Source organism: Gigantopelta aegis, chromosome 4 (genome assembly GCF_016097555.1).
Source record: "Gigantopelta aegis isolate Gae_Host chromosome 4, Gae_host_genome, whole genome shotgun sequence".
In the NCBI taxonomy this organism is placed as follows: Eukaryota; Metazoa; Mollusca; class Gastropoda; order Neomphalida; family Peltospiridae; genus Gigantopelta; species Gigantopelta aegis.
The window spans coordinates 98,487,107-98,514,128 of NC_054702.1; the positions used below are offsets into that span (position 1 = coordinate 98,487,107).

The window sequence follows — 27,022 nt, forward strand, 5'->3', positions numbered from 1 at the left end:
TGGAAATGTGGTTAAGGACAAAACAGATAATAAAAGAAAGAAAGAAATTTGTATTTAACAATGCGCTCAACAGTTTATTTATAGCAATATGGCACTGGAAATGTGGTTACGGACAAAACAGATAATAAAAGAAAGAAAGAAATTTGTATTTAACAACGCGCTCAACAGTTTATTTATAGCAATATGGCACTGGAAATGTGGTTATGGACAAAACAGATAATAAAAGAAAGAAAGGAATTTGTATTTAACAAAAAGTAAAGTTTGTTTTATTTAACGACGCCGCTAGAGCACATTGATTTTTAATATTATCATCGGCTATTGGACGTCAAACATATGGTCATTCTGACACTGTTTTTAGAGGAAACCCGCTGTCGCCACATAGGCTACTCTTTTTTACGACAGGCAGCAAGGGATCTTTTATTTGCGCTTCCCACAGGCAGGATAGCACAAACCATGGCCTTTGTTGAACCAGTTATGGATCACTGGTCGGTGCAAGTGGTTTACACCTACCCATTGAGCCTTGCGGAGCACTCACTCAGGGTTTGGAGTCGGTATCTCGATTAAAAATCCCATGCCTCGACTGGGATCCGAACCCAGTACCTACCAGCCTGTAGACCGATGGCCTGCCACGACGCCACCGAGGCCGGTTTGTATTTAACAATGCGCTCAACAGTTTATTTATAGCAATATGGCACTGGAAATGTGGTTACGGACAAAACAGATAATAAAAGAAAGAAAGAAATTTGTATTTAACAATGCGCTCAACAGTTTATTTATAGCAATATGGCACTGGAAATGTGGTTACGGACAAAACAGATAATAAAAGAAAGAAAGAAATTTGTATTTAACAATGCGCTCAACAGTTTATTTATAGCAATAGTGCACTGGAAATGTGGTTAAGGACAAAACAGATAATAAAAGAAAGAAAGAAATTTGTATTTAACAATGCGCTCAACAGTTTATTTATAGCAATATGGCACTGGAAATGTGGTTACGGACAAAACAGATAATAAAAGAAAGAAAGAAATTTGTATTTAACAACGCGCTCAACAGTTTATTTATAGCAATATGGCACTGGAAATGTGGTTATGGACAAAACAGATAATAAAAGAAAGAAAGGAATTTGTATTTAACAATGCGCTCAACAGTTTATTTATAGCAATATGGCACTGGAAATGTGGTTACGGACAAAACAGATAATAAAAGAAAGAAAGAAATTTGTATTTAACAACGCGCTCAACAGTTTATTTATAGCAATATGGCACTGAAAATGTGGTTACGGACAAAACAGATAATAAAAGAAAGAATCCACTGCTGCCACACCATTGTCCACTTTTTTCAATTACCAGCAAAGGATCTTAGCACATACCACAATTGTTTTTCATACCAGTTGTGGAGGGCTGGCTGGAATGAGCATAATGGGCTCATCGATGCAAAGTAAGAAGGACACCAGTATATCATCCTGGGTAATAGTAAACCTATAGGCTAAACACAAGACAATGATTCATTACAACATTGCCAAAATATTCTTTTGATCAGTCTTCTTCTTTTTTGCTTTGATTTGCCCTGTTGAGAGGCTTGTGACTGGAGTCCAGAAGAGATTTTGTGTTGGTCTATTGTTCTGTATCTATACAGTGTGTTTGGACTTTGGTTAGTCTTATGCTAGGTTCAGACTACCAACTGTCATGGCAGAGTTGGTCAACTCGATGGTTGCATTAACAACTAATCGGTTGTAGGTGTTGTATATGCGACGAGTTGTAAGAGTGCGCAGACTAGCAAATAGACTCACAGAAGCCGTGAAATTGGTGAGTGGCCACCTCCATCATGACAGTTGGTAGTCTGTGCCAAGCATAATGTAAAGACTAGTTTTTGATGTGGGCTTATTTTTTTATTTTTGTTTGTTTGGGGTTGTCTTTTTATATATATATTTTTTATGAATTTGCTCCCAAAAAAATATTCATTTTTGTGCACTCATATTAGGTGCAGTAATATCATGTAACATTAATTTCATGATTTACAGTGGTCTTTGTAGAGACTTAAACTGATGCAGTCCTTTATGTAGAGATTACAGATGAGCTGATTAAACAAAATATATTAATTTAATACCGAAACAAAAGATGCGAGTGACCAAATATTCCTATCAATGATTATAATAATTATACCTGCTACGAGATGTCAGTAATCGATTATAAAGCAGCACCACTGTTTTGACATGCCAATTCTTCAGCGACACTTATACCGTGTCTTTTCTCCTGTTTTGATTTAGATGCTTATCGGTGGACTTGTGGCGCTGTTAATATGATTGCCTGTATGATCGTGACACTAGCCTTGTAACTGTATATTTTAATGGTAGTCTGCCTCCAGACAACACCAAGAAGAATCAATGCAAATACTGGCTGCTGCATGTTATAATAAAGATGGAATATCTGCTTTGGTATAATGACGTGTAATTGATCAAACGATGGCAGGGGAAACAATGGCGTAGGTGTTTGTCTAGGCGTTTATTTAAAAACATTAACTAAAAGTACAATTATCACTTTGTAGCAAGATATCGTTTGATATCGGCACCTAGTCCAGACAGGAGCATACACACTGCAGTATCATCTTTAAAACTTGCTGTCAGCCAAAATCTCGTGGTAGTACAGACCTTGGTACGGTCTATAAAACTCATTATTAGCCCAGACTAATAGAATCTATCACCATTATGAGGTATATATATGGCAATTCCAACCCAAGGGACACAATGTTTTTTGAGATGGCTGAGGTTTACTGATGCCCTTTCAAATAACATTTTGTTCCTTAGGTTGGATTTGTCTTATTAATACCTCCCAACAGTGATTGATTCTTTTTATTACAATAAAACACTAGTAAACCAAGTCTACGGTTTGTTTATTCTTGACCCATTCATAAACACTATTTATAAACTCATTTAATTATATATGCAAAAATAATATTGTCCATATTATGCAACAACATTTATTTATTTATAAAAATGAATTACAGAATAATACATATTATGGCACTATAACGATCACTAATATTAGAAGTATGGTGCCAGCTTTCAACTGCATGTAGTGGCTTTATCTGCTTTATGGTTATTAAGTAGACCCTTGGGAACAGTATTTCAAATGGCAGGGCATAAGCTATTTAGTGAGTTGTGGGGTCATGATCAGTCGCAGTTTTAAAAACAAAAAGTATTTTGATGACTTCAAACATGATTTGCAAGCATTTGAAGAACGAAATAACTGTTCTATATGACAATTTTCAGATGTTTAAAGGTTATTTTGGCCTCCTGAAGTCACCATGCTTATGGGCCTACTGAATTCACATTGAGAGTTTTCACTGATTAGTTGCGAGGTGTAAAGTCGCCAAAGCAACTCCTCACTTATTTAGTTATCAGCCACTTACAGATGTCTGAAAATTAAGCCATATTCTGGACGGACAGCTCAGATTACTGAGGCAGTACACCAAATTCATTGTGTGGAGTGGAAAGCAGTGTTAGCATCTCAAACTGAAGATGGAAGCAGATACCACAAATTGAAAAGCTTTTGTTGAAATTGGTTTCAAAATAGACTCCAAAATCAGACTTTGTAGTGTAACTTTATTAGCAGCAATAAGGAAGACTTGAGACAAATGTGGATAAGAGCATAAATTTATATTATCACTCCACCGGCCTTTGGTGGTGTCGTGGTTAAGCCATCAGACATCAGGCTGATAGGTACTGAGTTTGCAGCCCGGTACTGGCTCCCACCCAGAGCGAGCTTTAATTGTTCGATGTGTAGGTGTAAGACCACTACATCATCTTCTCTTTCACTAACAACTAACCCACTGTCCTGGATAGACAGCCCAGATAACTGAGGTGTGTGCCCAGGACAGCGTGCTTGAGCCTCAATTGGAAATAAGTTTAACTGAATTTGAAATTCAAGAATTCTCAACACCATAGGCTTACAGGTAGTACAATACCAAATAACTTCCGGCTGGGTCAAAGTTCGAGGTGCACCGAACTTTTGATAGAGAAGTGAACACCACAAGTCCTGTGATTGGTTATAAATGTGAGTGTGTTGGTTGTAAAAAATAATAGTTTCATCTGGGTAAAATAAATGTGCAATTTTATTTCATCTAGTACCAATGTGTCAAGTAGCCTTGTGCTTGAAACATGTATGGGGTACCTGTAAAAAAAAGTACTCAAATTTTGTGCGAAACTAGGGTAGTCATAGACGCTACCCGTTATCTCAGAAACGAGCCGCTTGACCCCCATTTTTTTCTGATTCACTTTAAGTGTAAGGGGTGGTAGTATTTATATCCGTGGCGTTTATGTCGGTTGATACGTTGCAGGTAGGAGTTTTAGCCGTATATGTTACTATTGTCGTCTATGGGATTTGATTTGGTAGTGTACACCCTATAGGCTCCCATTTTTGTAGGTGGTGGGTGGTTGATTTTTGCCCAAATCTGGATAATATTTATTCATATTAGCATCATTGCCAAATGGCTATGTAGGGTTGCAAACGAAACACTACGTATTTTTACATGGATTTCAACTAGTATTATGGAAATGATGCAAATACATTGTGAAAAGGTTTCAGGCAAGCTAATATTTTTTAGAAATCTCTATTTTCTTTTGCTCAAATTTGTGGATCTGCTCAAGCCCTGGGGAAACAAACAAAATCTGCTTGTGAAACTAATTATCAGAAAGTATATTGTGAATTTTTATTGGCTTCTTCTTCCTGACCCATTAATTTGGGGCCTTACATGAGTACTTCTGTTAAAACTTTAATTGGAAATAACAAGAAAAAAAACATTGTAAAGAATGAAAGATTTTGTTTTGTTTAACAACTCCACCAGAGCATATTGATTTATTAATCATCAGGTATTGGATATCGGACATTTTATAATTCTGACATAGTCTTAGAGAGGAAATTCGCTACATTTTTTCCATTAGTAGCAAGGGATCTTTTATATGCACCATCCCACAGACAGAATAGTACATACCATGGCCTTTGTTACACCAGTTGTGGAGCACTGGCTGAAATGAGATATAGACTAATGGGCCCATTGATAGGAATCGATCCTAGATTGATCGCACATCAGGCAAGCGCTGTACCACTGAGCTACATCCCCCCCCCCCCCTCCTTTTAGAGGAGCCATTTCCAAAAATATAATGCTATGGGTTATTAATTATATATACGGATGAAAAACTTTAGTTGGGCATTTCTAAAGATAGATAATAATTTTTTAGCTATTTGTATTCATGTATTTATTACCCTGGAGAGTTCGGAAAGGAGGCAGGTCAGATGAAAATGTATGTTTCTAGTGTTTTACATTCTCCACCTGCATCTAATTACTGACAATTGTGATGATAAACAACGGTTTTAAAATATTTATACCCTTCTGATTGTGACAATACTCTACAGAGCGAGTAATTCGATCATGAAGAAATCCATTACTGTTGTTGTAATGAATGTCTGATAGCTGGTCTTCCAAGTGGCTAAATAATCACTACACTAAATACAGGCAACATTTTATGTGGGCGTCCCAAGTTTGGCAGTACTGTGGAAGTATATTTCATATTGTCTTTATGCAGGTGAAATAACTAATTTTTAAAAGCTGTTGTGTAAACATATACTGAACCATGTACAGAAAATATGCATGTAACATTTATTTTCTTGCTTAAAATAGTTTAAAGTTTAAATTTCATCAGTATTTTTATAATGATGTATGTGGTTTTACCTTATACGTTTTTGGGGGTTGGGGAGGGGGGTGTTGTTTATTTTTCTTCTTTTTCTTGTATAATTTTTGAGAGTGCATGCCTTAGCTTTCTCAATCACGTTCTCTTCATGTTTTTCTCCTTATATCATGTTAGAATATGAAAACGGTAATTATAATTACTAATTTTATACATTTAATTTAATACTACACAATAGCTACATATTTTTATTCATTTTAATGTTAAGATTCCAGCAAGCTGTCCTGGGCACACATTTCAGCTATTTTGACCATCCAGAAAAGATGTCACTTGTTTATATATAACAGTAAGACAAAAAGGTAAAGGTTTTTGTGTCTCAAATAAGGGGGTATGCGCCCTTTCCGGTCCCCTCCCTTTTCCATATGGGTCAACTACACACAAATGCATCAATGCTTTAACCACAGACATGCATGCTGGTCCACTGTGAACTGCATTGTGGGATGTCGAGGACCGGTGGTTGAGTTTGGTGCACAGATCTAGCAATCTGACTGACACGACACGACCATCCTCGTGTTCACTGATCAATCGTTTGAACCCCACGAGTTACTTCATCGGCAAGATTAAAGAACTCGCTTCTCAAATGACAGATAATGAAAAACTTCCGAGAATCGGGCTATCAGAACGCTGCTAGTCGTTTGAACTTCTCGAGTAATTTACCAAAACAGTGGGGGTAATTCTGTGTGTGCCGTTTTGATATTAACAGATCAAACAATAGATGCTTGCATTAATCTCCGTTGTTGATTGTTCTGTAACAATAAACGGCGACAAAGACGTAAATTAAAATAAGAACATGGTTTTGATAAATGAGTCATTGTGTTTCTTTAAAATTGCCTTATTACCTTTTATTAAGTTAAAGTTGAAATGTGGAATACTTTTATTATATTATTATTTAACCATTTAGAATACACCATCAACATTAATTTCTTACTGTCGCATTTTTCAAAGAAGAGGCGAAAGGAAAGTTTTGTTTAATGGGTGTCTTTACGTTTCAGATAAATGGAACTTGAGATATTTGGCACTTAAGGTCATATTTTAGACTACGTCACACTTTCCCACAGACAAGGCAGCATGTACCACATTAATTTGATATATTATTCACTGAGATTTGGCTGAAAGGAGTGAGAACCAATATACTACCAAAAAAAGTGTTTTTTTAGACCTCTTCAGATTCTGAGGGTCGTTCGAGACTGGTGCTATTTTTACCACCTAAAGTATTAAAAATAACCAGTGGATTGGACCAAAGTTAATTACCTGCTTCATAATTCTCCGCTGAAAAGATATAATTCGCGATTGACCGCTGTCCACTGCCGGGCCATGTCATTGGGGTCACGACTGCAGGGGTTGTCTCGACTCTTTTATTGATAATATCATCGAGCCTTTGCAGAAATTTGCTCCGCAATTACCCGGCACTTGGAGTGTTTGTGGGCTTTATGCGGTTACGCCGGGCATTGTCTGGGCGTGGACATTTCGACAAGTTATTGATCTGTTTTATACAATTGGTGTGTCTCTTTACAGTGCGATTTAACTTTGTCATCAGACTGCGTTTCCGCTGGAGACAAACTGGACAGTTACGATTAACATCACGTATTCCACAGTCTGTTTTAGATACAGTTTCGATAAATGTGTTATCCAGTCGATAAACAAATCAATGTGGTTGGTAATGTTAACATTCGTGTTCCTTCCTCTCTGCACCCCCACCCCTCATTCTTTCTCTCTCCCTTTCTATCTCTCTCATTCTCTCTCTCTCTCAGATATCTTTCTCTTCCACGCTCTCTTGCATTCTCTCTATCTCATTCTAGTTCTCTCCCCCCCCTCTCTCTCTCTCTCTCTCTCTCTCTCTCTCTCTCTCTCTCTCTCTCTCTCTCTCTCTCTCTCTCTCTCTCTCTCTCTCTCTCTCTTTTAATAGGTATTAGAAGTGGAGAGGGGCACTCTGATGTTCCATCTTTTCGTAAGTGTAGAAAACTGAGTGACGATGGGAAGATCATACACCCTAACCCATTTGAAAGACGAATTAATATATAACTACTCCCCTTCACCATTACTGGGGGGTGAGGGGTTGAGGGTTTTTTCCCCTTTTTATTTTAAGTCAATAAACAAAGACCATTCAAGTTACCGCCTCGGGCTGTTAGACATCACCTTTCGTTTGACTGCACACGTGCTGTGCATACGTTAATGGAGTTTAAGATGTAGCATGAATATTAATTTGAAATTAGTGTGGCAATGTAACATTTAGATCAACACGGGAAATGTGAAGAAAATGGTTCTCAGGCGTAGATGTAGTTATTTGATACAAGGGCACTCGCACGGACGGGTCCAGTCTTCAGAGGGGAAATTACAGGAACAAGTCCAAGTAAGCAATTACATTGATTTTCCGAAGAAACAATGTAATTTTGAAACTCACATGTGAATTATGGAGCATCGCTAGCAAGATTTGATGGAGGAGAGAATATGACAACTCCCTAAGGGCTCCCCCCCCCCATCCCCATTCTCCGCCACTGAAGTAATGTGCCATAGTATAACTAATCAAGTTTCAATAATACAAATTTAAGACAAAAGTTCCATTTATATTATGGTGAATCCACAAAGACAGTAAATATTCCAGATTCGTATGTATAGGGTACTTTCCATGAAGACATAAAAAAAAAAAAAACCCACACACACACACGTATAGGAGACAGTGGGGGGAGGGGAGGGGGCAACTGCTCTAGTGCTGGAGAAAATCCTCAAATTCAAGCAAAAACAATAGATATTGGAACAAAATGTGCTAACCGTAGACCTTTTTACCATGTATTTCCTTCCGTCTACCCTCAAAATTAATTGTCATCCATGGGAAAATGCATATGTAGTGATTCGTAACCCTATATAGCTGTTTGGTTGTAATGCTTATATAAATAAATGTTGTTATTCAGATTCGGGCATATTCGTTTAATTCGAGCAAAAACCAGCTTGCCTGCCCCTCTCTCCCCCCCCCCCCCAAAAAAAAAAAAAAAACAAACAAAAAACGCGCACACAAACACGTGTGTATATAGTGTGTATGAAAAGTACTACTAATATTTTGCACTTTTATCTTGCCGAAAGCTAACTAACTGCATGTTCGTGAATTAATTGGGCATACATAACCGTATTTGCACCGATAACCACTGTTACAATAAACTACCAATCAGAGTTGTTATTCAGGCCGCAGTTACCGTTATTCGGAATGGCTTTGAGGGGTTTGGTTGACTCGCACTCGGAGTTCTCGTGTGTTGGGAGCCGGGAGATCGCGGGATCAAAGTGGACGGTTTTAGAACGCAGTACGCGTGGAGGAATGGCAATTAGCAATGAGGAACCGCAGTCACTGTAATCCAACTCGGTGTCTTCGATTTTACTATCTGAAACATCGTAAAATCACCATTGACCACTTTCTGGTGTTTGATGCAGCGTTGTCAGGTGCAGATACAGAAATATTATAGGGAGGGGCAACATTTTAAAAAGGCACCTGTGTACTCAGGAAGGATGTACAACCTTTAAGGGGCTATCCTGAATTTTCTCCGCTGCAAGTCTTTCATTTGTCCCACCCTCCCAACCCCGAAAAATAAACACACACTGCTGTTTCCTGGTTTTTAAAACACTATCTTATATACATGTGTAGTAATATTTGGAATAACATTTGGCCGAATTATTTCAAATTTCATTGGGCCTTTTGGGAGATTTTTTAAAAATAGTAGTTTGCACGTATTAGACAAAAATCGATATTGAGATATTACAAAACATTACGATGTCCAGAAATACATATGTTACATAGATATTCATATTCTAAAAAAGAAATTGTAAGTAAACTGTAATTTTAAATAATGTAGAAATAATAAATTTATTTGTTGAAAACCTTTTGAAATGGCTACAAACTCAGGATAGTCCCTTTAAATAACCTACGGTATTCCAACGTACATGAACCAATCTTTTATCAGTATAGTCATTCTATTCTTTAATCAATGGATTTACAGGGCACGTAGAAGCAATCTAATTAAAATTAGCTCCACTGATAGAGCTAATTTTAATCAGATAGACGTAGAAGTTCATGGGAAGGATGTGTGCACTCCCAACACCCTTTACTTAGATCCGCACCTGCATGATAGCTTTTTCCCCAATCTGTAACATCGTAAAACCACCGTAAAGTCACCAATTGACCATGTTCTAGTATTTGATGTAGCATAATGTCTGTATGTAATTATATTTCCACAAACAAACTATGACCAAAGGATGACGAGTTAGGCACTGCTGGAAGTCATGGGAAAAAAAAACCTCTATTAAATAGAGTATGATAAAAAAAAAAAAAAAAAAAAAAAAAAGGTCACTAGCCACAGGGCTAGTGGATTTGTAAATTCCACTAGCCCACTAAAATAAAATAAAATTTAAATAATGTCTGTATTCAACCAATTGTGCAATAGAGGGAAACCAGCATCTACTTTTTTATTGTATAAAATATCCTTGTAACTGCTAAAAATATTAAATGTATTTTGTAAAGTATATTATACAATTTTGTTAACAAATACCGTAGTTAACCAAATATTTTATTATTTATGCTTGTGACTGATAAAAATGTAAAATGTTATTTTGTAAAGTATAAAGTAAACACTTTAGTTAACAAATAGTTAACAAAACATTTTATTATTTTACAATCAACTAAAATCTTTTAGAATCTGCTGCTCGGGCGTGGTTCGTGGGTATTTATTTCTTCAAAGACAAATAAATCTAATAAACATTGAGCAAGATGTCGATTATGATAATTTCAGCCTTTGTGAGCCAAGCATGTCGAGTTTGAGAAATATCCTCAAACGCAGCGAGACAGTCCAAACTAAACGAGCAATAAAGTTCTCCAATACCCTTGTTGAAATATTTGCTCTCAGCACAGACCTTGCGAAACGATCACCAAAAGAATGTGACAAATCAAGTACGGAACACGCAAACAATCTGAGTGAGTTTTGAGCAAATTTGCTGTTCGTGTCACAGCGCGGATGAGACTCGGGTTACGTCTTAGAAACATTTTCAGACAAATCTGGACACGATCTGGCACCACCGTGACTACGTTTAGGAAACAGGAGAAATACTTCCCATGAAATATCTTTGAGAACTTGTCTGAGGCGCGACAAGTCGTAGGATCGACTTCTGTCAGTGCATTCATTGAGTAATTTCCCATTCTGACTAGTACTCATCTACATGATACATGATAAATAAAAAGGGCGCGACGTAAAGCGCTCTCCTGATGCGCGATCGGTTTAGGATCGATTCCCGTCAGTGGGCCCATTGAGCTATTTTAGCCAGTGGACCACGAGTGGTACACCAAAATTTTTTTTGTTTAACGACACCACTGGAGCACATTGATTAATTAATCATCGGTTATTGGATGTCAAAAGTTTGGTAATACTGACTCGTAGTCATCAAAGGAAACCCGCTACATTTTTTCCAATGCAGCATGGGATCTTTTATATGCACTTTCCCAGACAGGAAAGCACGTAAAACCCAGTCAGTTGAATGGATCCACTCAGGTGGTTCGAGCCTGCGACGCAAGCACCTCGGGCGAGCACTCAACCGACTGAGCTAAATCCCGCCCCTTGGTACACTAAAGGCCGTGGTATGTGCTATCCTGTCTGAGATGGTGCATATAAAATATTCCTTGCTACTAACGGAAACATATAGTAAGTTTCCTCTCTTAAGACTACATCCAGCCTATGATTAATAAATCAATGTGTATCGTTAAGCAAAACTAACTTTCACTTTTAACGTTTAGGAAACAGGAGAACTGTTTCCCATGAACGGGGAGAGCGGGATCGATCCCCGTCGGTGGGCTCATTGGGCTATTTCTCGTTGTCTATGGGATGGTGTATATAAAGGATCCCTTGCTACCAATGGAAATATTTCTTAGACTATATGTCAAAATTACCAAATGTTTGACATCCAGTGGACAATGATTAATATGCTCTAGAGGTGTCGTTAAAAAACAAATTCTCCCACCCCCCACCCCCCATAAAACACTTGTCTGGTGTGCAACAAGTCATAGGATCGACTTCTGTCAGTGAATTCATCGTATAATTTCCCTAACTAGTGCTTCTTGACTGTTGAATAAAATGACGTATGCTACCCTGTCTATAGGAAAGTACAAACAAATCCATTGCTAACAGTTTGTAGGAACAGATTACGGTGGCAGTGGGTTTCTTCTTTAACTAGATCAAGAGTCGTGATTTACTAAGTTTGACACCTAATCTCAACATTTGGTAGGATGTATTCATTTTTTTATCCTTCCAGCCAGTGCATCACGACTAGTATATCAAAGGTCATGGTATGTGCTGTCTTGTCTTTGGGATGGTGCATATAAAAGATCCCTTGCTACTAATGGAAAAATGTAGCGGTTTCCCTCTCTATGACTACATGTCAACATTACCAAATGTTTGACATCCAATAGCCGATGATTTATAAAACAATGTGCACTAGTTGTGTCGTTGAACAAAACAAACTTAACTTTCGTTATTTTTAAAAGGTCTGTGAACTATTTGTTAGAATTCTCAAACACATTGATTCTTTTAATGAGACTTAAGGCTGCGGAGAGAAAAGATGAACATTTCATTTCAACTTATTTTTCGTGCTTATATCCAAATAAGGTTCAAGCACGCTGTCCTGGACATATACCTCAGCTATCTGGGCTGGACAGAGGGTTAGTTGTTAGTGGTTAGTGAGCGAAAAGAGGGTGTAGTGGTCTTACACCTATCCATTGAGTCATGAAAACTCTGGGAGGGAACCGGTACCGGGCTGCGAACCCTGTACCTACCAGACTTTCGTCTGATGGCTTAAGCATGACACCACCGAGGCCGGTAATATGAACATGTTTACGTCTACAATCATTTAATATCTATGGCGTAGCTTTGTTAGAATACTTGAAAACTGTGTTTCTTTTGTTTACACCAATACGTCTTAAAATTTATTTTAACTATCTTTCATAAAGAATAAAGCACCGTTACTATTTTAATAAATTCATTTGAAACTGGTTTCTTTATTCAAATGAAGTCTATATTGATTTTTTAAAATATAATAATCAAACCTATATACATGTACATATATGTGTGTGTGTCCAAAATGTATTAAACAAAAAAAAATCCTAATTTGTTTATGCAATAATGTACGTTATCAGTCTGTCTACAAGGAAAACTGATTTTGTGCCGAATTTTAAAAACAAAACCACGCACTGATCACTGGTGAACTTCCCCTGATGCCTATAGTCTAGCGACATAATAGCTCGCCTTAGCCCGTATTTATTGTCCTGGAGTGGACTCATCAATGTGGCGCCAAACTGCACGAGATATGTCCAGTTCATAGCGACGAACAACACTCCGCTGACCAATTTGATGGGCAAATCGCTGGCTTTCTACCCCGACCGCGCTACTTAATTTGATAAAATGTTTCGATAACCAATTCATTTCCACTAACTACTTCTGTAACTGTATTACACCCAGGCCCTTGCAACACATATAAGTGTCATCTGGGCAATGACTCTATTTTATATATTTGTTCTTGGGAAATAGTCTGCAAAATCTGAAAATCAATTACATATATAGCTGCTTTTAAAGTGGGGTTGTTTTTTTTGGTTGGGTTCTTTTTTCACTTGAACAACTCTATTAAAATATGTCTCAGTATTACGTTAGGAAATTACAGAGATTACATGAAAACATGGCATAATAATAAAAAGGAAACAAGTTTGTTTTGTTTAACGACACTATTAGAGCATACTGCTTTATTAATCATCGGCTATTGGATGTCAAACATTCGATAATTCTGATATAAATGCAGTCCTAGATAAAAGCCGCTACATTTTTTCGTTAGCAGCAAAGGATCTTTTATATGCACCTTGTCACAGATAAGGCAGCACATATCACAGCCTTTGCTAAACCAATCGTCAGAAATTGGATGGAATGGGGGGAAGAAACTCAAATCAGACAACTGACCCAAGCACCTCAGGAGAACGCTCTACCGACTGAGCTAGATCTTGCCCCTAATGAAGAGGACTGCATAATTTGCCAATAGTTTTAAAATAATTTCTTACACACCCGTTGGTGAGAACATCATGCGTTATTTTTCATGACACATGGGTTGTTTACACACGTACGTGTGTTAACAATTTCGAGACATATAACTGGCTTCTCCTAGGTGATGACCAGTTCAACAGTGCCATGCATCAAATGAAAATCAACGCGGTGGAAATAGATTACACTGTGACGTATAGCTAACCTGACAATCATGTGTCTGTGACGCGTATAAGTTAGCTACAAGTGCAACGGTGGTAAATAACTTTTAGTCGAAAAAGATGTCAAAATTGGCTCAAAACCTGGGGTTTTTTTCAAGCAAATGTAAGAAACAACTCGTTGTTTAAAAACGTATCAAACTGGCTTTCGCTCGTCAGATACATTTTAAAACAACTCGTTATGAGATAAATGGTATCTAACGGTCACTCATGTATTATTTTCTATATAAATATGAGGGGTTACAGGAATTATCCTTCGTTTGCCGCCAATGTAACATGTTTACTACTAGCCGAAAAAAGAGGCGAGCAAGTCTTTTCAAAACATGGTAATATTAATAAATTATGTTAATGATCACTGAAATATTCTTAAAGGGACTGCCCTGAGTTTGCTGCCATTGTAACGTATTTATGATATACGAAGCGTTTTTGATGACCAAAATTACGTTAAAGATATTTTCCTGTTTAGAATATCAGTGTCTGTATAAACAAGGTGTTTGTTGTCGTCCTAATGTTTGTAGTAGCCCAAACCGGAATTTACCTTCCGTATAAAAAAATTTAAATTTTGAAAAAAATGAACCTTATATGCTACACACATCAGGACACGACCGCAAACTCACTGGATTAACAGACATTGGTATTACAAACAAGGAAATGTATTTAATATGTAATAGTAGTCGCCAAAAAGGATCTTAGGTTCTGTTAGTTGGAAACTTCTTACAATGGCTGCAAACTCGGGACAGTCCCTTTAAAAGCGCGCTTGTGTGTGAGCGCGCGTGTGTGTATGTGTGTGTGTGTGCGTGTTTATACTTGGTTTTTTTTTTAAATAATTGTATTCCTGACCTGGAAAACATATTCTATAACCGATTATTATTTTTATACGCATGTTGGAGGTAAATAAAACTGTACCAGTTTTAGGGTGATGTGTATTCTTCTCTCTTTGACGACCCAGCTTTTTTGAATAAATAGTATAGGCCTACAATACATAATATAATAGTAGCCCAAAATGGTATTCCCTTTATACTGCTTTCGTAGATGTCCTTCCCTTCAACTATACCCCATTGACTGCAGCCCCCGTGACTGCACATTGACGGAATAACATATATACGATATTATCTTTCTCTCATGGCTGGTTGCTGATGCACTTTGGTACACCATTCAACTGTGAACACAAATAGTGTGGAAACACGATTAGAAGGTGGCCGTGCAGAACAGGGTAACAGGCTAATAATTCAGTGTGGAAACCAAGCGAAAACGATTTTCTATTTACTTTGGGCAATAACTCATTTCGTCTAAATACCAAGCATGTGTTAGACGTGCAATGTTTTTGTAGTATCAGAATTGTGTAAATACCTTTTAGAAAATACATCCTATGAACCGGCACGATGTGTGATAATTGACAACGCGTCATCTGATCTCGAATATAAGTATTTTACTCGTCTCTAGATAAGATTTTAAAATGTTATATTGTGGAGAGCCGGTAGACATTACAGGTGTTATTCACTCAAAAATACAATTCCATGGGCTAAATGTGAAAAATTAAAAAATAAACAAACACTACCACCCACTAAAATAACACACACACACACACACACACACACACACACACACACACACACACACACACACGCACAATTCAAACTCAACAAAGTTTTAGACAGTAATGTCACATACCGGTATTGTAAGACGATCAAATGTCTGTAAGATGACACCATCCTTTACAACGACACGATGATATCATCCTGTAAAATAAAACCATTCTTTAAGATGACACCATCCTTTAGATGATGCTAGCCATCCTTTAGATGACGCCATCCTTTAAGGTGACATAATCCTTTATGGTGATACCACCCTTTAACATAAAACCACCATTTAAGATGACGCCATTCTTTAAAATGACACCTTCAGGACATAGGCCTAGCTATTAATTTAAAATGTGGATTTTAACCAAAATGTCAATAATATGTGAAAAGGGTACTGCTATATACAACTTCAATTTCACTCAGTACCTCATAATGTGATAAATGAAGAATTGAAGACATATTGAATGGGGGTGATTGGATTGTGTCGTGCATATTTAATATTACACAGTTATTACACATTGACTACTTTCTTTTATTTAATTTTCGAAAAAAAAATCTTTACAACCTCAAGATGATAAATATTGTTCTTTATTAGTGAATATTCATGTTACAACGGATTTTTCCCCGATTATGTTTTCATTCTGATGCATGATAGTAATAAGGTTTTATTCTGCTTCATAAATTTTCTATTGCATAATCCCTGGAGTATTTACGAGCATGCTAGCTCATGCCTGCTTTAGTCTTGAGATACTGTTATTATCATCTCTTCATGGCGACTCCTCAATAAACGTGATATCTCGATTGGATTCGGAAGCAATTGCTGTAATGGCGATACTAGCTCGCTAATCACTTAATTTGTTTTATTCTGGCGAGATCAATGACTCAGTACAAAACCCCAGTCCGGTCTCGGATGCCAGCCCGTTATCTTCAGCACCACACACAGAACTGGCGCATCCATAACGTAATCAAATCAAGAATTGTAAAAAAAAATAAAAAAAATATTTCTAACATGCATTACTACGAGGTTAAAATAGCAATACTACTATGTTAAAATAGCAATACTACTATGTCAAAATAGCAATACTACTATGTCAAAATAGCAATACTACTATGTCAAAATAGCATTCTCACTTAAATAAGCTTTTTCTTTTTTCTTTTCTTTTTTCTGTTGAAACCAGTGATTAACCAAGCTATAGTGTCCTTAATGACAAGGATCGCCCCTGTATGACATAAATTAACGCTTCCTTCCGTTGGTTTCTAGGCCGTACCCTCCGGGGGGCAGGGGAGAGGCAATTGCCCCCTGAGAATCTCACCTTTTCTTTTTACTCCACAAAATAGCATACACATCTCAGAGTTTAATTTGTATAATGTTTCATTTGTTTATAAAAAGTAGTGCCCCCCTCCCCCCCCCTCCCCCAGGATTTTGATCAGGGTACGGCCCTGGTTTCTAGATTTTGTATAGCGTACTTCCATGCATATATGTTTTCACATATATACGTAATTGCAGTCGCATAGCTATCTTCACACAATGTGTGTTTGTTTTTTCACCAATGGTTGCTTTAAAAGAAATTTGCAAAACCAAATTATGTTTGGAGCATGCAAAATATTCTTTGTCAGCATACCTGATTTCAACAATAACCTAGAGAAGTGGGTGGTGAGACCTGGTTCCACATGAACGTCTTGACATCATTCGATGTCCACAAAGCCTTAAACACGAGCACACATTTCCAATACAAAGCTTAGGGGTGTTTTTTGAAAGCTACCGAAACGTGCTGAAATGTGTTTAAATTAATGATGATGATTAAAACCAAGCCACTGGCTATCCAGAGATTTGGCCCGCGACAGACATGCCTGAAACCTTAGTGGTATATGGGCATGTTAAAATACTATCTCTTTCTCTCTCTCTCTCTCTCTCTCTCTCTCTCTCTCTCTCTCTCTCTCTCTCTCTCTCTCTCTCTCTCTCTTCTCTCTCTCTCTCTCTCTCTCTCTCTCTCTCTCTCTAATAATGTATAATACAAACGTATTAAGTTGTAAACGTGACATCTGAGAGTGTCAGTCCTCCTTGGGAGTTGCTGTCCTATAGATGAGGCATTAGATAGAGAATAAAAAAATCAGCCATTCGACTGTGCATTGTGCAGAGATACGGTTCTGTCCTTCAGATCTATACTTACTGAGAGTGAAAGAAAAGTCTGTTTAGCAATGTACGTACAGTTATTCCGTGTCCGAATTCTTATTTAATGAGCTAGTCAATCCCATAGCCTACACACAAAGTTAGCCTCCATGCCGCTTAGAAGACAGCTTCTCAATAATTGAGTGTTTAATTACTCTACTCTTGTACTTATTATCGTATGACAAATCTCTCGGGACCCACAGCTCGCTGTCTAGCAGGCTTAATTCTCAATCACAAATCTGCATAGAAAACTGCACTGGGAATAATTACTCTTCTTACAAGTACATCTTTAGAAATTGGGAATATTGTAAATTGTCACAATTAGAAGAATCCTAAATTGCTTTTGCCAAGGTCCAGGGCCCAATTTCACAAAACATCGTAAGCCTAGTTTTGCACGTAAACGTAAATCTACGACTAAACTAGTTTTTATTACAATTATAGTACAACAAATATAGTTAAAAGTACACTTATTTCATTTTCTTTTATCCTTAAAATGCTGCATCTTCTGTAATGATGTAATTTTCTGTGTGAAATAGATGCCAAACAGATGTAAATCTATGCCCGGTATAACGGCTAGTCGCAGACGTAAACTTACGATGTTTTGTGAAATAGGCCTCAGGTCAGAAGGAACCCAACATTATTGGTAAGACCCACTTGACTCCACCATGTGTGGAGGGAGAAATGACGTCTCTACCTATTTTTGTTTTTGAATAGTTGCTTTTAGCTGCTGGATGCATTTATAAATTTCGATGGGAGTGTTTGGCGATATCATATTCCGAGTAGGATTAATGACACTATGCAGGTCTTACCGCTTCCAATGGCCTTGAGGTCAATATGTGTTGGGGTGTGTGGGTGGGGGTGGGGTTGAAGAAGCCTGATTCGTCCAAATTCACATGGGAATAAAAAAACAACAAAAAACACACCCAAAAACACATACACACTTGGACAGGGCAGTAACAAAAATCTGGGCATATATGTTCAGGGTCTAAACTTTGTCGGGTATAGTCCATGCATAGTAGGTCTAGAGTGGTCACCCAGATAATATTTTCAGTATTACAGTAGGTTTTATTACCACCAAAGATCTTGAAGGATGATACATGTATTCTATTTCTTACATATCCTTAAAAATCAAGTGTAAAAGAAATGTATTCGTCTTCTCCAAATTCAACTCGGTTAACAAAGCAATCAATTTCATTAGTTCTCATTTCATTGGTCGGTTTGGCTTTGCGTCCGGGTAATTACAGCATCTGTAGCCAATCAGATGTCCTTAAATCGACGTCTCACATGTGTGATATAAAAATTGTTACACAGTGTTCTTTCTAACAGGTAAGATAATTACAGTTATAAATAGTTAATAGACATGCATTGGTTTTTAAAAATAGAATATATGTCTGAATGGAGTACGATTTTGTCTATTCTTTCTAGTTTCGAAATAGGAAAACATTCTTAAATACTTAGATGAAACTAGTTTGCGCTAATCCAAAAAACAAATCTTTGATATACAAAAGAGTTTGTAAATATATTCTGGTCGCTAATGATTGTTTTCAGCATACATTTTTATAAATATTAAATGAATACGTAAGCTTATTCTTTAAAACGTCGTTGCTGAGTAGGCCTATAAACTACTTTGCGGGGTATAAAAATCTATATCATTAATTTAAAAGTTTACTGCTAGCAAAAAACCCACAAAAATAACAACGAACCGGGCCGTTAAACAAACAGTAAAAAAAAGGTCAAACGAAAAACTAAAGCATGAAAATTGTCTGGCGTAACTTGGTGGAAGCAGCGCGTGCGGGCGCGTCACCCAATCGATAGCCTACTCGCTGTTTTCTCATCATTGAACAGAAAGGAATAATGATTCGCTCCGATTGATTGGCACTCCAGCAACCTCGCACTGCCCGGATGTGGCATTAACGGCAGATCTTGGAGCATTCTGTGTCGTTCCCCGTTTTCGAGGTGTGGTGAATGTTGTGGGTGACGGGTAGGAGGTTTCGGACGCTAAAATACTCCCCCTAAGTCTTTTGACGCCGCGGATGTAGTCATCTGGTTGGTCGTGCCGTGCTGTGTATAAAGCTATAGGTAAGTACGAAGCTATGCGGTCGAATGCCTAGGCTATACTGAAAACAGGTGTTTTAAAATTGTAAGCGCTGACGTTCGTTTGCAAGGCTCTGTCAGTCAGTGTCATCACTGCGCGAGGTTCGTGCGTGCGGTGCAGACTTGCACGGGATCCTCGTTACAAATGTCACTTATTTAACGCTTCTTTAGTGAACGGCAGGGCTCGAAAATATTCGTACCTAATTTTATATATATATATATATATATTCGGTATCTATAATGATTACCGTTGCGTACTGGGTTTCCGTGGTACTAGCGAACAATGAGAATATAACACTGGACAATTACAGAGTTAAGCTATTATCAATAAATGAGTACTATGCCTCCAAAAGTAAAGGGATGTTTAATGAAACCTCAGCACTGGTCAAGAGAAAGGAAAGTTGTTTGCAGCAAACCTATAGTCCATCCTATGGGGAATGCCGTTTTTCATGCTATGGAATTTATTACAAGTTATTTATTTCTGAGTTGATTGTTTTCTAAATTGGACACAAAAATCGTTTTTGTATTTTTCTAATTTTCAAAACACTTACTTTTCTTCTTACATCAAATAAAACTGAAATAATATATCAAAAAACATGTTTGTAGGAGGATGGGACGGACTATAGTTACTCCTACTAAAAAGCATCAAGATATCTGTTATATGTATTTTCCCACAGGCAGGACAGCCTTTGATGTGCCACTTGAGGCAGGATTTACCTCAGTCATTTGCGTGCTCGCCTGAGGTGCTTGTGTCGCAGGATCGAACCACCTCACTGGATCCATTCAAATGGGGTTTGTTTCTCTCGTTCTAACCAGTGCACCACAACTGTTCAACGGCCATGGTATGTGCTTTCCTGTCTACAGTGTTCGAGATTAAAATTTTTGGGCAGTATCCCAATTGGATACTAACATTTCAAAATCTGGTATCCCACCAGAGATTTTACTATCCCACTTAAATGAAAGTCATAAATAACATCATAACAAACTTGAAAAACACTGTTCTCGTTTCCAGTCTACTGCTACGCTGCAATCGAAATTGCGGAATTCGTAAAATTCGCAGTCAAACGGAATCAGCAAAAAGATTTGTTGCATCTATTTTTGAGTAATACTGACATAAATTAATATTTAGCAGTAATATATTAGTATTTCTGACATTACTAATGATAAACCTACCTGTATAAATTTTCTGCAGATGTGGAATCAATATCTCAAATAAAATTTGAAGGGAGGAAACATCCAACAAAAACAATAGCGACTTAGCGATTCCCAGTCCATTGCTATGCCGCTATTGCTCCAGTGTAGCATTAGACTGGGTAACGAGTTGGGGGGAGATATTGTTACGACATAGCATTAGACTGGGTTCGAGCTCGAAAATACTGTTACTTAACTTCACCAGTAAATGACGACGTTCATTGTTTCAGCGAAAAATAAAAGTGCAGGATTAAAAAAAACAAAAAACATTGTATGGTATCCCGGTGGGATACTGGGTTATTGAAGTCTGGTATCCACAATTAAATTCTGGTATCCCCGGGATACTGGGATACCGTTAATCTCGAACACTGGTCTATGGGGAAGTGCATATAAAAGATCCTTTGCTGCAAATGGAAAACATGACTACAAGTCAGAATTACCAAGCCAATGATCAATGTGATCTAGTGGTGTCGTTAAACAAAACAAACTTTGATGTGCCATTTGTGGGTTACTAGTTGAGATTAAAACAAACAAAAAATATATAGAAATATATAAACCCTCCCCAAAAATTACAATTGTCACTGATCCAAAAAAAATTTTTTTTCTCTAATACAGTGAAATCTGTGTAAACCGGATCATGCTAGGGACCCAATATTTATCTCATTCAGACAGGATCCGGTGTTTAGAGGCTCACATTATAGAATTTAGAAAATTTTGGACTATGAAACTTCCAAGGTCAGTTTTGACAAGAATAATTTTTTTCAGGGTTCAATTTAGCAAGGTTTCACTGCAAAACAAATGGACATGTTTTTATGGTCCAGTTACCGTACATTTTATTATTTCAAAAGCTGAAACCTTCAGTCTGTGCCGCCGCACACCTAAAGCCACTTCAGGGCACAGTATTCCACAATATTGTTTTGTTCGCATGTCAGTTACGCAACTTTAAAATCGTGAGAACCTCCAATCAGTTACGTGGTGAACAATTACATTCTAAAATTAAAAGTACCATATATCAGTCATGAACGTGAAAATCAGTTTGTTTTTGAACCACCAGTGTAGCACAGAACTGTAGTTCAAGTGTTTAGACCTACATTTTTGTAACTCATTGTTACGAGGACTATATTGACATAACCAAACAATCGATTACCTATGTAAAACTTTGTGAACTGAGTTCCGGTTACCTAAAATTTAGAAATATTGTTCCCCGCACTTACCCTAGTTATTACTGGCGTCGTGGTTAGGCCATCGGTCTACAGGCTGGTAGGTACTGGGATCCCAGTCGAGGCATGGGATTTTTAATCCAGATACCGACTCCAAACCCTGAGTGAGTGCTCCGCAAGGCTCAATGGGTAGGTGTAAACCACTTGCATCGACCAGTGATCCATAACTGGTTCAACAAAGGCCATGGTTTGTGCTATCCTGCCTGTGGGAAGCGCAAATAAAAGATCCCTTGCTGCTAATTGGAAAGAGTAGCCCATGTAGTGGCGACAGCAGGTTTCCTCTCAAAATCTGTGTGGTCTGTAATCATATGTCTCACGCCATATAACCGTAAATAAAATGTGTTAAGTGCGTCATTAAATAAAACATTTCTTTCTTTCTTTTACCCTAGTTACATGTATTAGTCATTGTAAGGGGTTTGGATCTATTTCAGTTGGTAGAATCTTTCATGAGTTGTTTGGGTTACAGTAGGATCAAATCTCCTTGGTTGACCCATTCTCTGATGGGGGTTTGCCTTTCTAACCAGTAACCCACAACGGGTTTATCAAAGACCTTGGTATGTGCTGTTTTGTCTGTGGGAAAGTGCTTATAAAAGGTTCCATATTGCTAGTAGATTGCTAGTATAGCTGGTTTCCTTTAAAACAGAATTTACCAAATGTTTGACATCCATTTTAAAGCTGCATGTGACCTTATGGTATATGACATGGTCAACAAGAAGTGAAACCAAATATATTAAAAGCTGAAGAATTCTAAAATGAAGATATTTTTTCATTTTTGTGGTTTAATTTTTAATTAGATATTTAATTTATAGGGCATATTTTAATAATATTATATTTGTACTTTAGATATTAACATAAATAGTTGTCAGAATTTTCCAAGTTTATCCTTTCATATTTGGAATTATTGTTACATCTGTAAGATCCTGCATGATTGATATTTTGCCATTAAAGCCGTCTCAATCCCGGCACATATTAATATTACTCGAATGACACAATAATTGGCTTTTGATGATTTATGCATCTGGATCAGAGAAGACAGGTCTATAATACATCAGATGTTGATTCTGCTTTGTGGTGCATTATCTCCTCTCAAAGCTGGATGACAAATCTTGTATCAGCGACTTCTTTGACCTCCATCAGCCTTTCTCCATCAGTGGGCAATCATATCAAACTTCCAGACACTCTTGACAATAAGCTACATTGCTGCAGTGCTAACACTGATGTAGATGTATGTATATTGTATGTATATATAATGCTGATTCACATGTAAGGGCAGGTGCTGCAGTGCTAACACTGATGTAGATGTATGTATATTGTATGTATATATAATGCTGATTCACATGTAAGGGCAGGTGCAGCAGTGCTAACACTGATGTAGATGTATGTATATTGTATGTATATATAATGCTGATTCACATGTAAGGGCAGGTGCTGCAGTGCTAACACTGATGTAGATGTATGTATATTGTATGTATATATAATGCTGATTCACATGTAAGGGCAGGTGCTGCAGTGCTAACACTGATGTAGATGTATGTATATTGTATGTATATATAATGCTGATTCACATGTAAGGGCAGGTGCTGCAGTGCTAACACTGATGTAGATGTATGTATATTGTATGTATATATAATGCTGATTCACATGTAAGGGCAGGTGCAGCAGTGCTAACACTGATGTAGATGTATGTATATTGTATGTATATATAATGCTGATTCACATGTAAGGGCAGGTGCTGCAGTGCTAACACTGATGTAGATGTATGTATATTGTATGTATATATAATGCTGATTCACATGTAAGGGCAGGTGCTGCAGTGCTAACACTGATGTAGATGTATGTATATTGTATGTATATATAATGCTGATTCACATGTAAGGGCAGGTGCAGCAGTGCTAACACTGATGTAGATGTATGTATATTGTATGTATATATAATGCTGATTCACATGTAAGGGCAGGTGCAGCAGTGCTAACACTGATGTAGATGTATGTATATTGTATGTATATATAATGCTGATTCACATGTAAGGGCAGGTGCAGCAGTGCTAACACTGATGTAGATGTATGTATATTGTATGTATATATAATGCTGATTCACATGTAAGGGCAGGTGCTGCAGTGCTAACACTGATGTAGATGTATGTATATTGTATGTATATATAATGCTGATTCACATGTAAGGGCAGGTGCAGCAGTGCTAACACTGATGTAGATGTATGTATATTGTATGTATATATAATGCTGATTCACATGTAAGGGCAGGTGCAGCAGTGCTAACACTGATGTAGATGTATGTATATTGTATGTATATATAATGCTGATTCACATGTAAGGGCAGGTGCAGCAGTTCTAACACTGATGTAGATGTATGTATATTGTATGTATATATAATGCTGATTCACATGTAAGGGCAGGTGCAGCAGTGCTAACACTGATGTAGATGTATGTATATTGTATGTATATATAATGCTGATTCACATGTAAGGGCAGGTGCAGCAGTGCTAACACTGATGTAGATGTATGTATATTGTATGTATATATAATGCTGATTCACATGTAAGGGCAGGTGCAGCAGTGCTAACACTGATGTAGATGTATGTATATTGTATGTATATATAATGCTGATTCACATGTAAGGGCAGGTGCAGCAGTGCTAACACTGATGTAGATGTATGTATATTGTATGTATATATAATGCTGATTCACATGTAAGGGCAGGTGCAGCAGTGCTAACACTGATGTAGATGTATGTATATTGTATGTATATATAATGCTGATTCACATGTAAGGGCAGGTGCAGCAGTGCTAACACTGATGTAGATGTATGTATATTGTATGTATATATAATGCTGATTCACATGTAAGGGCAGGTGCAGCAGTGCTAACACTGATGTAGATGTATGTATATTGTATGTATATATAATGCTGATTCACATGTAAGGGCAGGTGCAGCAGTTGCTAACACTGATGTAGATGTATGTATATTGTATGTATATATAATGCTGATTCACATGTAAGGGCAGGTGCAGCAGTGCTAACACTGATGTAGATGTATGTATATTGTATGTATATATAATGCTGATTCACATGTAAGGGCAGGTGCAGCAGTTCTAACACTGATGTAGATGTATGTATATTGTATGTATATATAATGCTGATTCACATGTAAGGGCAGGTGCAGCAGTGCTAACACTGATGTAGATGTATGTATATTGTATGTATATATAATGCTGATTCACATGTAAGGGCAGGTGCAGCAGTTCTAACACTGATGTAGATGTATGTATATTGTATGTATATATAATGCTGATTCACATGTAAGGGCAGGTGCAGCAGTTCTAACACTGATGTAGATGTATGTATATTGTATGTATATATAATGCTGATTCACATGTAAGGGCAGGTGCAGCAGTTCTAACACTGATGTAGATGTATGTATATTGTATGTATATATAATGCTGATTCACATGTAAGGGCAGGTGCTGCAGTTCTCTAGGAAAAAAAGGAAGGAAAAGGTTTATTTAGTGACACACTCAGCACATTTTATTTAGGGTTATATGGCATCAGACATATGGTTAAGGACCACACAGATATTGAGAGAGGAAACCCACTGTTGCCACTTCATGGGCTACTCTTTTTCAATTAGCAGCAAGGGATCTTTTATATGCACTATCCCACAGACAGGATAGTACATACCACAACCTTTGTTACATCAGTTGTGGAGCACTGGGTGGAACGAGAAATAGCCCAATGGGGATCGATCCTAGACTGGCCGTGCATCAAGAGAAGGCTTTACCACTGGGCTACGTCCCACCCCTTCTCTAGGAAATGCACCTATGTTATAAAGGGATGGCTAGAAGGGGAGCAGTTTATAAAAAGAGCACCTCTACTATTAAAATTACACTAGCCTGTTTTATATGGGTGGCAGTCTTCTTGAGAAACACCCAGATGATCAAAAAGAAAGATGTTTTATTTAACGACGCACTCAACACATTTTATTTATGATTATATAGTGTCAGCCCAGATGACCAAGATATTATGTGTGTGTGTTCTTAACGATTAGACAATGATAATGATGTGAGGATGGGTAAGCAATATATTTATTTAAGTTTCAAGTGGAGGGAATGCCAGAGTTTGAAACAGTCATTTGTCTGTTTATCCTGACAAGTGAAAATCTGCTCCGACAAGCAAACTGTGCCTCAGTGGTTGTTCAGTAGACAAATAAAAATTTATTATGCTGTTTCATTTTGAGCAATAAAAACATTGTCCATGCACTTGAATAAAATTAACAACTTACTTGGAAAAGTGATTTCTAGATGTACTTATCCTGTGGAATAGTTAAAAATTACGGTTATTTATTTTACTGAATGCATTCTCTAGAGTTGAGAAAGGACTGTGCCCGTTGACCTTCCACTACTGAAAACTAAATAAATGAATTATATATATTTGCTAACCACTGGAGTTTTGGGGGCACTTAAAAATCTGAGAGTGAGAGTGGAAGAGCACAATAATATATGCATGTATCTGCTGTGTATAGTTTTGTTTTTGAGTGAATACTGTAGATGAAAGATGTGACACTTTTAAAATATTGGTATTTAATTACCGGGTATAAAATGTATAAAGAATTTTTTTTAAATTTAGATCAGTAATGTTCAGTTGTTAATTGATTGAAAATTGATTAGCAACTACTATTTAATGTTTAAAATTATGTAGCAATCTTTAAAACTTTCATTGGGAATAAACAATGCAATACTGA

At 37.3% G+C, this 27,022-nt stretch overlaps 1 protein-coding gene across 1 annotated transcript in view; it reads left to right on the plus strand.

Moving 5' to 3' along the window:
- Positions 1 to 19,691: 19,691 nt before the first annotated feature.
- The window catches only part of LOC121371542 (neurexin-3a-like), a 138,678-nt gene continuing 131,347 nt past the window's right edge, over positions 19,692 to 27,022 (plus strand). Inside the window, exon 1 of the mRNA XM_041497514.1 lies at positions 19,692 to 19,841. The gene's annotated coding sequence lies outside the window, so the exon portion shown is untranslated. The remainder of the gene's footprint in view (positions 19,842 to 27,022) is intronic.